The sequence below is a fragment of the Pagrus major genome, chromosome 21 (genome assembly GCF_040436345.1).
Source record: "Pagrus major chromosome 21, Pma_NU_1.0".
Classification (NCBI taxonomy): domain Eukaryota; kingdom Metazoa; phylum Chordata; class Actinopteri; order Spariformes; family Sparidae; genus Pagrus; species Pagrus major.
The window spans coordinates 18,428,592-18,440,491 of NC_133235.1; positions in this window are offsets into that span (position 1 = coordinate 18,428,592).

An 11,900-nucleotide genomic window follows, 5' to 3' on the forward strand; every position below is an offset into this window, starting at 1 on the left:
ACACTGAGAGCTTTGAAGTCAGCTAGAGATGAAACTATCGGTCGATTGATCAAGAATTAATCTGCATCTCTAATCCGCAAATCTGCAATAATCTTAGTGATTTTGCCATTATGCAAAAATGCCAAACATTTGCTGGTTCCAGATTTTCTTTATCCTTTTCTTTTTCATACGTGATAGTAAACCGAACATCCTTACTGAATAAACTTTTTTTCCCATTTTAAAGATAGAGCAATTAATTGACTGATGGAGAAAAAAAAACTTGATCCTTCATCACATTAATTGTTGCAGCCCTAAGGCCGGCCATTTTCCCCTCAAAGAGATGGAGAAGCCAGCTGCTGTAGTGAAAAGTGGCACATCTTCATACCTGAAAAACTAAATAGGTTGATTAGAAATGACTCCCAAAACATAATCTACTGTACCTGGACAGTACCAGCAACAGGCATACCAGACTTCTCTGACCTTTGTTGTTATGTGGTTAATGTTGTGAAATGCTTGCAGTTTGCCTACAGCATTCACACTAATGAATGCCTACAGCACCGACAACCTATATGTTTTTCTGGTGAGTGCAGGATGGTTAGGAAAAAACAGCATCTTATTGGGACCACAGGCGTTGCATGACACTTCATAGAAATACCTACTTCTAACACTTCTTTACTGCAAAACAGATTCATGAACTTGAAGGTGCACTGTGGTTTCTTGTGCACCAATTATGGGAAAAACATAATTGATTTGGGTTTGAAACACCCTGGAGGAGAAATCAATTTCATACACATCTTAAAGAAAATTGAAAGTCAGATTAATATTTCTTCCTCCTTTTCAAAATGTCCTCTCTCAGTCCATACTCATTAGCATAGTTTTACTCTGGCATACACATATCAAACCAATCCAAGGCATCATCTCATGGCTTCCACTGGCCGGTATAATGTATCCAACTGTTATAAATGAAAGACTTTTTTCTGAAATATTTTGCATATCAATATAGACGTCCTCAAATTGAAATTCCTTTCTATTTTAGGAGATTGCTTTTTGATGGCTTCTCATTACAGGGATGTTGGCTATGGGTCAAATGAAAATGTCATCACAGGCTCGGCAGAGGCTGTTCAGGGGGAATCCTCTCTGACACAGACAAACGTCCTTCCACAGTTTAACCTCCTTCGCCTGGGAGATGATGAATCATAGGACCCAGCCGAGAGGCCCATGGTGACGGGAGGGTGAATGAGCGTTTGAGGAGGTGCCAGTCAGCGGTTTGTGACAACCTTACACGCTTACTACGGTGTTACTCACGAGCCATAATCACTTTAAGTCAGGGAGACACGCTCGGGCCTGTCACACTTGCTTCTGTTCAAGTTGACTCCGATACAAGGACATACAAATAAATCCAATGAAGGAAAACTGAAACGGCATATCATTAAAAATCATGTGGTAGAATAGAAAAGATCTCTGACCTGACACAAAATTAATCATTATAACCTGTTAAAGGGGCACTATGTAGTTTTGGAGATGAAATTCAAAGTCAGAATTTTAATATTGAAATTATAAATGAGGTAATAATACAAACTCAGAAATATTTGTTTTTTTCCATAACTGAATAAACAAGCTGTTCTCAGAGGAAAATAAGGTCATCAGAACTCTGTCTGAAGCTAGAAAGGTGGCAGGGTCCGCCACATACAAACGTAGTAAAACAGTATGAAATGGTGTTGTCCTTTAAGGTCAGTTTGTTTATTCAGTTTATTCAGTCATGAAAACAAAGAGAGTTTGTTTATTTAATTTGTTTAAAATCAGTCAATACAGATCTTTCTTTTCTGATTACAGAAAACTACATAGTACACCTTTTAAACATGCAATATGTAACTTTTGCCACTAGGGGGGCCTCTATTAAAACAAAACACGACATTTGCCAAGTGTGGGGCGGGTCGGGCTGGGAAGAGCGAGGGGAAGAGCTGCTGCTCAGAGCAAAGCACAACCCTCGAGAGGAATAAACACCGGGAGTGGGATTCTGCTTTGATCTGGAGATGTTTACCAACGGGAGGACAGCTCAGATTACTTTTAAACTACTGTGATCAAAAAGTTGATTGACCTTCATTCCTGTTTATCACCCTGACTGCAGCAGCGATCAGCGAGGTGACTACCATTGTCGGGTGTTTATGTACTGTGACTGTGTTGACTGTTGAGTGTAGCTGGAAGTGTACTATACTTCATGAACGTAACGTTACAAAGAGGAGAGGAGAAAGAAGAGAGAGAACCAGAGTGCCTGTTGGGTGCTGAATTGGTGTTTACCATTTCTCGCTAACGTTAGCTTACGGCTCACATGCAATGAAGTTATCTGGCTCTGTAGAGCAGATAAACAATGAGTGACTAACCTAATAAACACAAATGATTACTCTACTTACGACTGCTGAAAAAAAATCTTCCTGACATGACTTGGGCACAAATGTTTTAAACTTGTATTCATATTAAACTTAGTCTCGTTAGCCGATTTCCCGATTGTGGAAGAAGCGACAGGCGACCAAATGAACCACACCGTTACTTTGAGTAAACTTGTGGATTTCTCTGGGTTTGAACATTGCTAGAAACTTTTATGTATAATGATAATGTAAGTACGTAACTCAACAAAATATATCAAAAAGGTCTTGTTGTTTTTAGACATTTTAATGCAGAATTCCGACATATTATATCTTTAAACCTCACCGGACGGTCACTGGTGTTCAGTGATTACAAATGTGCCTGACCAATACTGAATTTAAGACAGATACTACTAGATATTTGAGACTGAAAACAGTGATACATCAGCTGGCATAATATAAAACATTTGAATAAGGATCTCTTAAACACATTTTTTAAAGAATTGTGACTACATATATCAATCAAGTGTGACAACTTACTCTTTGGGAAATTGTGATGGCCATTTCTCCGTATTCAACGATTATCTTTTTATTTTGTAGACAAGGCAATTAATCGATTGATGAAAACTGCCTTCGTATTAAACCAAAACAACTTCTTTGTACGTAATTTGTTGGTCTGTCAGAGTTCCTGTGCACTCACTTTACCTCATGTCTGCTTCTCTGTTCTCTACTTTCTGAAACGCTTTTATAAATTCCTGTCACATTGGTATTGGCATTGAGTGTTTTCAATGGGCTGAACTCATTGAATATGGACACAAAACACTGATTCTCAATAGTTTGCTGAATACAAAAGAAAAATCAACTTTTCGTGTCTTTTCAGCTTCACATCAGCGGCATCGAAGTTGAGGTTGAAAGTCAACACTTTTCAGTTACTTCACCTGTGTCTCCATGGCAACGCTTTTGCTATTGCCTCAACATACACGGCTCTCAACTCCCATCCTTCTCAATGCCATCGCCTTTGTCCTCCATGATATAAAAGACATTCCACAGCTAAACGCCACATTCAGACACACTTCAGATAAAACATACAAACTTTGTATGTTTGAGTCATTGCTTTGCCATGTTTCTGTCATGAAAAACAGGAGGTCACATGCAGCAGCGGTGAATGGGAGAGCCGGTCGAGCAGTAAACGAGCGACCTGTGGCTTCGAGGTGCACGACGCTGCTTCTGGAGAGTCAATTCAGTAATGAGGTTGTATTCAGACAGAAGTCAGGACATCGGCCCCTTCATGTGCAGGCAAATATCGTACTGTGAATTTAAACTGTGTTTGCGTGTTTGTGTTTGAAGCCTAATGATGAGCAGTCCTGGAAATGAGACGGAGAGGTGGGGGTGTAATGAAGAGGGAGCATAGTGCGGGCAGGAGTAGACTGTGTGTGTGCGGGGGTGGGTGGCATTCAAAAGAGGAAGCATGCAGTTGTTCCAATCACTGATTAATTAGATCATCATTCTCTCATCTTCTCATGTGTGTGTGTTGGCTCATCCAGTATTTCTGTCGCTGAGGTCAGCTGGCTGGCGTGGTGCTAGCGTGCTAATGCAGAGGAGGCATTAACCCCAATCTCTCTGGATGAGAGACCGCTTGGCGAGCGTCCGTCCCCTGAGACCGGTGGCATGCTCCTGTCTGCCTGCCAATCTTGTTTCCCGGATAGCTCGCACACTTATTTCATTTTGGCCTGTTTCACAGCCCCGTATTGATTTTTGAAACATCATGTTGGTGTGAGGATGAAGGGCCCTCTTTTGAGCACAGGGTTCTGTTATAATCTTGTTGCGTTTGTCTGTTGCTGTTTGCTGTCAAAGAAATTCCTTTGCAATCATGTGAGCTGCGGATTTAAGGAAATGATTCATGTTTAAGACATGATTTTAAATAAAAGTTTCTTTTCTAGTTACTTCTACGTTCTTTTTTCTCTGCTTTCAAACTCTTTTATCTCTATTTGTCTAACCTTTCTCTTCCCCAGCTTTTATTTCCCCTGTTGCTTTTCATACCTCCTGTGCTCGCTCCGTCTGGCTTTGTGTGTCAGAACCAGCGGATATGAGACGGCAGGCTGGGTATCCGAGACGTCGTTGTCTGTCTGACAGTCCCTGTGGTACATTAGCCGTCCCTTACCATGTATTATTGATTCCCTCTCTCTAATCACTGTCTCCAGTGTTACAGATGAGCCTTTACTGCCAGCAGCGCCTGCACTCCGAGGAGTTTCTGGCACCTAAAGTCTTTGCTGAGGCACAACTCTGAAAAATACTGTGGTTTTTGAGCAACAACAACAACAGGTGAGGTATTCTGAACTTCAGTTGAAATCTTTACATTAAAGGGAAATTCCACGATTTTTCATCATAATTGTTTGACTATCAAATCAATTAGTATCTTCAAGATAGGTGCCACCTCAAAACAATTTTGGAAAGGTAGAATTTATGGCTGAGCTGTGGCTGAACTAGATTTTACAGGTGTACCTAGTAGAGTGTAAACTACACCCCATGGCAGTCAAAGGGATCAGTCTTTGGTAGGATAACATGAAGCCAAATATTGCTGAGGGAGGACAAACTATGTTGGCAGGTCGCTGTTTTCTGAATGTGTTGTGTCTGATAGAAGAAACTGATGAAAGAACACATCACTGCTGATCCACCATCATCCCTAAAGTGCTCAGTGACATGGTGAATCTCTGTGGGATTCTGGCTCAGTAACTGAAGCCTTGATTTGTATAGACAACTGTCCATGTTGAGGGAATCCAAATGTGGATCTTTTTACCCACAGAAGGTCATGGTTTGGGTTTTTCGTTCAGTTATATCTCAGGTTCTCTCCTCGTGTGTCATGTTTAATTTCCACTTCCTGTCTTTGTCTGTTTTCCCGCCCCTTTTTCGTGCTTACCTGTGTTCCTCCCCAGCCTGTTTTTTCCCTCTATACCTGTCTTGCATCAGCCTCATCAGCCCTGCCCTGTTCCCAGCTTATCAGCTCCCTCCCTGCTCTCTTGTTTCCTCTACTCCTTCCCCTCACTTGTGTTTCTTTCCACCTGCACCTAATCCCCTCATTGGTTTAGTTTGTATTTAAGTCCAGTCATTAGTCCAGTTGTCTGTTGTGTTTGCCTGTTCAGTTAACCTGTTCCCGTGGTTTATTGCATTTGGGTCCACCACAGAACTCAAAATGAAACAGGACAGTGACCCTTTATAATCAGTTTCAAACAGTTTGTAGTGCTGGGTGCTATATTCATTTTTTAAGATATATTGATATATTTTGTTCACATGAGCTATAGGATGAGCAGTAATGTTTGTGTTGATATAGTTGGATGTTGCACAACCTGTTTCTCTGTAAAGTTTGCATCTCTGCTCTCTCACACTGAATGAAATTACCACAGTAATGTAGCTTCATGCTGTGTTTGTGTGAGGTGAATTGATAGCACATCGCTGTAGTTGTAGTCTATTGCGTGACAGTTAGACAGTGTCTGCCTGTGGGTGATAGATGTGTTTATAAAAATGCCGTGCAGTGACAATACAGACACTTGACACAAAGTCTCTCTATCGCTCTCTGTGAATGACTTTCCCAACACAGAATTTGAATTGTCTCAAACAACAGTAGATTTACTTGATACTTTTTTACTAGTGCTACAGTTTTGTTGTCTGTGCTTTTTTTATTATTATTTTGTTGAGTTTTGTACTTAAATTATCGCAAATGTTTCCAACAATGTTCAAATTTAAGATAACGGTGCTTTTTTTCTTGGTGTTTTCTCCTCCTCTGTTCTCCTTCCCTTCTCTCAGGTGCTGCTCATCAGGCAATTAGCCCTGCCCCATATTTAAAGGAGGGTGGAGGAGAAGGCGCTCTCTCTTCTTCCACAGACCAAACAGACTATTTTAGATTGTCTCTGTCTTCATCCTCAGTTGGTGTTTTGTTTTCTCTTGAGGATGGAGGTCAGGTCCTGTTTTAGTGGTTTTATTTGTTAGTTTAGTTTATGTCGTCATTTCTTAGTTTAGGGAAGTTCTGGGTCCAACGGCCCACTGCTCACTGTGTGGCTGGCCCAGACTTCCTCCATCTTTTTTTTGTTCATTTTGGCCAGGCCTCCAGACTCCATCATTTGCATTAAACATTCACTTTCTTTGGAAAACTTGGTCTCGGGTCACAAGGTAGAGCCAACTGTTTGTTTTGTTTTGGCCGTAACGGTCTCTTCAGATAGATATTGAACTCAGCACTCACCAGAGACTCCAGTTCTCTCTCTTTCCCCTCTCTCTCTCGATAATGTTACAATCATGAAGTAAAGTAACGCTCAGCCTCCAGCTCCAGTTGGCAGTCAAAATCACAGCACATAAACACCCGACGTGGAGGGCACCTACACGGATCGCTGCTGCAGTCGGGTTGATAAACGGGAGTAAAGACAGGGTTTGAATACAGGGTGGGATTGGGGGGTTCTGACCCCCCCAATGAAGACTTCAAGACACCCAAAAGAGGTAATAACAGGTCCATATTTCCCAGCCCGAACAATTTGTGCAGAAAGATGTGTACTAAAAACATTAATTATTTACCAGCTTCATCACAGAGACAGCTGTGTTAAAGCCATATGAAGCCGTGTGTGCTGTACTTTGTCTGTGCATTTGACAGGGATAAAAAAGATGTAGACAGAGCTGTGAAAGAAAGCCCAGATTTTCTCTGCCCTTTCAACTATTCAGTCAACGTTTGTTCTGTGATTCTGAGAGACAGATTCCACACAGCAGGAAATCAATTACATTCAAACCAATATGGATCAGAGACCACTGGCGATCTGCATGTTTCCCCCCTCTTCTCTTCACTCTGTGCCTCGCTGAAGAACAGAGAACAGAGAATTGTTGGTCTGTTTTAAAGGGATGACTACTTTTGTGTGAATCTCTGCTGGGTGCTTTGGCACAGAGCGAAACACTGCACACAACGGGGGTGTGCAGCATGTGGGAGGAAGAGTAGGGACACTGAGGGAATATGTACAGCAAAGGGAGTGGGAGGTTACAGAGTGGGTCAATTAACTCACAGCCTTGCAGGTCCTGTCTGATGTTATGCTGACATCATCATCCCCGGCCCCACCCACCATACACTCAACACAAAAAAACATTTACATCATTCTGAGTCATACTGCAGCATAAAGTCGTAGATCAATATCTGCTGGTGTCACTGGAAATAATGACGAAGTTATATCTGTATTATCATAAATTAACTATTTATCAACCTTTTAAATCAATATTTCCATCTTTTTAAAGAAAGCTTCGTGTCTGAAAGGCAACGTGCGCACGAGAAGAAGTCACACTCAAGTCTCAAGGCGAAAAGGAAACTTGAGAAAGTGCGTCAGATTTTTTTGGAAAAATGTACCCTTTTCCAACAATGCTGTGGCATTCAAGCAAAGCTCAGGGTAACTTCTTTATTTCACACTTCTACACAAAGCACAGACGTGACAAAGAAGTGTTTGTTCACTCTCTACAACCAAAAGGACAAAATCTGAAAGAGGGTTACATCACTTGCATGTGATTCAGAGGAGTCCTTGACTAAATTACGTTAGAACGGAGGCACGCAACTGGCTGACAAAGAGGCGAATGGAAAGATACAGAAATTTAAAAAGTGGAATGAAAGGAGTAAATCTACAGGACGAGCCTTGAAGGTTGAGGTTGACAAATGAAGTGCTTCTTTATTGAAAAACTCTTTGAGACATTCAAAAAATGTCTAAAAGGCATCACAGGTATTCATGTGAGAAGAGAAGACCGTCACCTCTCCTCTGTGTCAAACTGTGTGTCGGCGGAAAGATGAACTTGATAAACCCACCTAAAGCAAACATCATTATGACTCCACTTTGAGTGGTAGAGTTTCATTCTGTTATTTCCATTTCCAATCTATGGTAAGGCTTCGTACAATAAAGGGTTATGAAACGTGTTTTCTAAACTGTCTTTGTAGAGTACTCACATGTTCATAATGAAAAAACTTTTGGTCGCTGTTCACATTCCTTCTGTACGTACCGGCCCTGAACTGATCCCTTCCTCAGGTCACTACAATGGAAGATGAAACAAGTGAGTGTCGTACATTATTTAAGTCTTTTCATTAAATTCTCAGGGTTTGGCCAAGTGTATGCTTATCTAAGCGCTTAAAAGTGTATTGACTGACTGACTAAAACTAGACTGGCTTACCAACACACACTGCAGAGCTCAAACACCTTAAACTAACTCTGAGGTGTATAAAATAACTCTATGCTTATGCTTAGGCGAAGTGTTCAGGCCCTCCAAAGGGTGGTTTTTCAGAGGCCCACTTCAAACGGAAGGGTTATGAGAACTCTCAACCGTTTTAGTGTGTTATGTCCTTTTCTTTATAACAGAGCAGACAGTCTCTTGTCAAGTAAAATGATGTAGTGCTGATAAGCAGAAGTTGGCCATCAGTACAGGATACAAGCTTAATGCAGCCACCGAGTGAAGCTGAGTGAACAAGAGCTCAGTCGTTTAGATGTACTTGTGATACGAAGCAACAATCAGTCACATAATCCCATTTCTTTGACTGGAAATACTAAATGTGAAGAGTGTGGAGTGAAATGCGATTGTGGTCATTTCTCTTGAGTGTGACAAAAACCATGTTGAGTTGTTAATGAAGCCATTATTGGATAGGAAATCTGGGTGAATGGGCTGTCTGCACACACTCGTGTATACCTCCTTGAAGCCAAAATACAATATTTACGCACTACTAGCCAAAAGAACTTTGCTAAGATGTGGTGGAAAATAATAAGAAAATGTACTCAAGTACTGTAATTAATTAAGACTTTGCTCCACAACCTTTATTAGACAGCTAACTGCTGTACTGCAATGATTATATATACAAAACATATTATGAGTATGCAGAACAGTATGTTTTGTAAAAAGTAGTTCCAGCTTTGACTTAACACAGGTGTATCTAATAGTATGGCTCGCTGCCACACCTACATGGAAGCGAGTCATTGTTAATGTTACTAGCTACACCTGAGGCAGTCATGGCAAGTCAATTTGGGATGAGCAAGTACACCATTTTCTCTATCTGCTCAATCAACTTACTCTGAAAAGTGCGAGGCTTGAACAAAAATCGGGTGGTTTTGACCATAATAAATGTTAGCAATGTGGGTTTCTGTAAACTTTGGATATGTTGCAACTTTGCAAATCTTTAGGCTCAATTTTATCTTGTTATGCTTATGCTTTGGTTCAGTTAGGGCAGAAAAAACACTCATTTTGAATCATTTTGGATTAAAATACCTGTTTTGGCTGCCACAAACACAGCTGAATGTTGTCCCCTGGTTAAAAATAGCCATTGTGACTGAAACACAGTCTCGTCTGCAATATGACAATATGGCATGTAGCTTATGACATGTCTAAATGTGAACGTATCAGTGCTTTGCAGAAATGCTAACTGCCATCATTTTATCCTGGCGACTGGGCTGGGTTGACCAGAAGTTGTACTTTTTTTTTAAGCTTTAGATCTTTTTTTTTTTTTATCACAAGACTAAGAGCTATTTCTATTTAAGTTCATTCATTCAAGTTGTGTATATATATATAAACTTGAATGAATGAACTTAGTGAGCTACCCAATGAGGATTTTCCTTCATCACAAGCGGACACTGACACATTTTACTTGGATGATAATCAAACAGATACTCATTTCAGCCAAACTCAACCCCAAAGCAAAAATGTGTTTTGTTTATTTATAGACATTAAAATAAAATTTCCATTATCATTAAATTGGATTAATGGGGGTATGATCTCATCTTATTTTAGAAGTAAAGATAAGAACAGCTGCACTACTGATGAGTCACTTGGAACAAGACAGTACCGATATAGGCTGGGTGAGGATAAAAATGGACCATATCTATCATTTCCTCTCACTATCACATCGGTTAATTCACACACTGCCATTCCTTAATTTAATTACTCTATGGCCGAATGGGCACGACCCATCTCAGGTGCCCTCAGCGTTTCTTATTATAGCAGGTGGGGGTGTCTTGTGGATTCAGCTCATCTGTTGTATTTGCTCTGTAGCTCACAGAGACCTCTCGGCCCCGACGCAATCTCACCTCATTAACATTTTAGGTGACGAGGCTGTCGTGGCCTTAATTAACAATTCATGAGCACGGCTTATAGCTATATTAACATTTTACAGCCAATAAATCAGCTCTCCTAATCTGCTGTGTGTGTCTGCATGCACATGACAGACTTGGAGGAGTGTGTGTGTGTGTGTGTGTGTCTTTTGTGTACAACCACAACAGGCGACTCTCTCTCCCTTTGTCTCCAAGTCTGTCTGCCTGTCTGTCTCTGACCATGACATTTGTTTGAACTTTTCTCTTAATCTTATGTTCTGATCATGAAACTGCAAGTGATTCATAGCCATTATGATTTTTCTGCAGCAAAACAAGAAAAATCCAACCTACAACCTGATCCAGAGGAAGTCATTCACAGTGTTATGCCAATTATTAACCTACAAAGATGAATCCAACTAAGCGCCCACAAATGCAAGTGTCACCCATTATGGAAAGGTCGACTAATTAGGGAGCTATTTTCGATCAGTCGACTATTACAAAGTGACAGCAATACAAGTCGGTCTCTGTCAAGACTTCTTTTTAGTGTGGGAAGAGAACAAGAAAGGAGAGGAGAGACGGGGGGAAAAAAGAGGGATAAATCTGAAATAATGATGGAAGACAATCTGGTGAAGTCAATTCTCTGAGGTATCATCCTTTCTGCTTCCCCTTACATATATTCAAAAAGCCTCTGAGACTGTAACAGCATGCAGGGAGCCTTCAGTTGCTTCATCTTGCCATGCAATGTGTATATGGGAGTTTTTGTATAATATAGTTTGTACCTAAAGGTGACAAATAACCCAGGAGGGATTCACAAGTAGACAATAATTAGATTTTTGATTACAAATGTCACAAAATGTCTTGCAATGAGTGAATAAAGCAGAATATGTGATCAAAACGCCACGTCTGGAGGGAAACTGAAGTAGCAATCCCACTGCAGCACCCTTCGCTAGCCCCTTGACCCCACTTTGAGGAGTACCTGTGTTGCCTACCCAGTGTGTGTCCATGCCTTGGCTCTCCCACTGAGTCACCCAGTGTGAGTGCAGCGCTATCCTAGTGTAATATGCGTGGTGCATAGCTGTTGCTTGCCAAATGAAAGCGATCTCTGCAGCACAGCTCACTCTCCCTTGGTGACACAAAAAAGCCAGCGTTTGGCTTTTTTATAAGAACATGTTTACTGTTAACAAGCCTTCAAAAGCCACAGTGTACCAACATGGATGAATTTAATCTGATTCAGCTGATATGAAGCAGTGTGTCTGCAATACAACACAAAACGGGCCCTCTCAGGTTAAAAAAAAATGTGCTTTGTGTTGCCTCAGTAGCAGCCTTGAGGCTTTATTATAAGTTAACATAAAGATCAAGGTCGCCGCTTCAGTGCGAGCACGTTGAATTTAAAGGATTCAAAAGCAAGTCTTGGGGAAGGCTGGCCTTGCAAAATGCATGTCTCAGTGACAAATTCATTGTGTGCTGCAAAGGATCCACC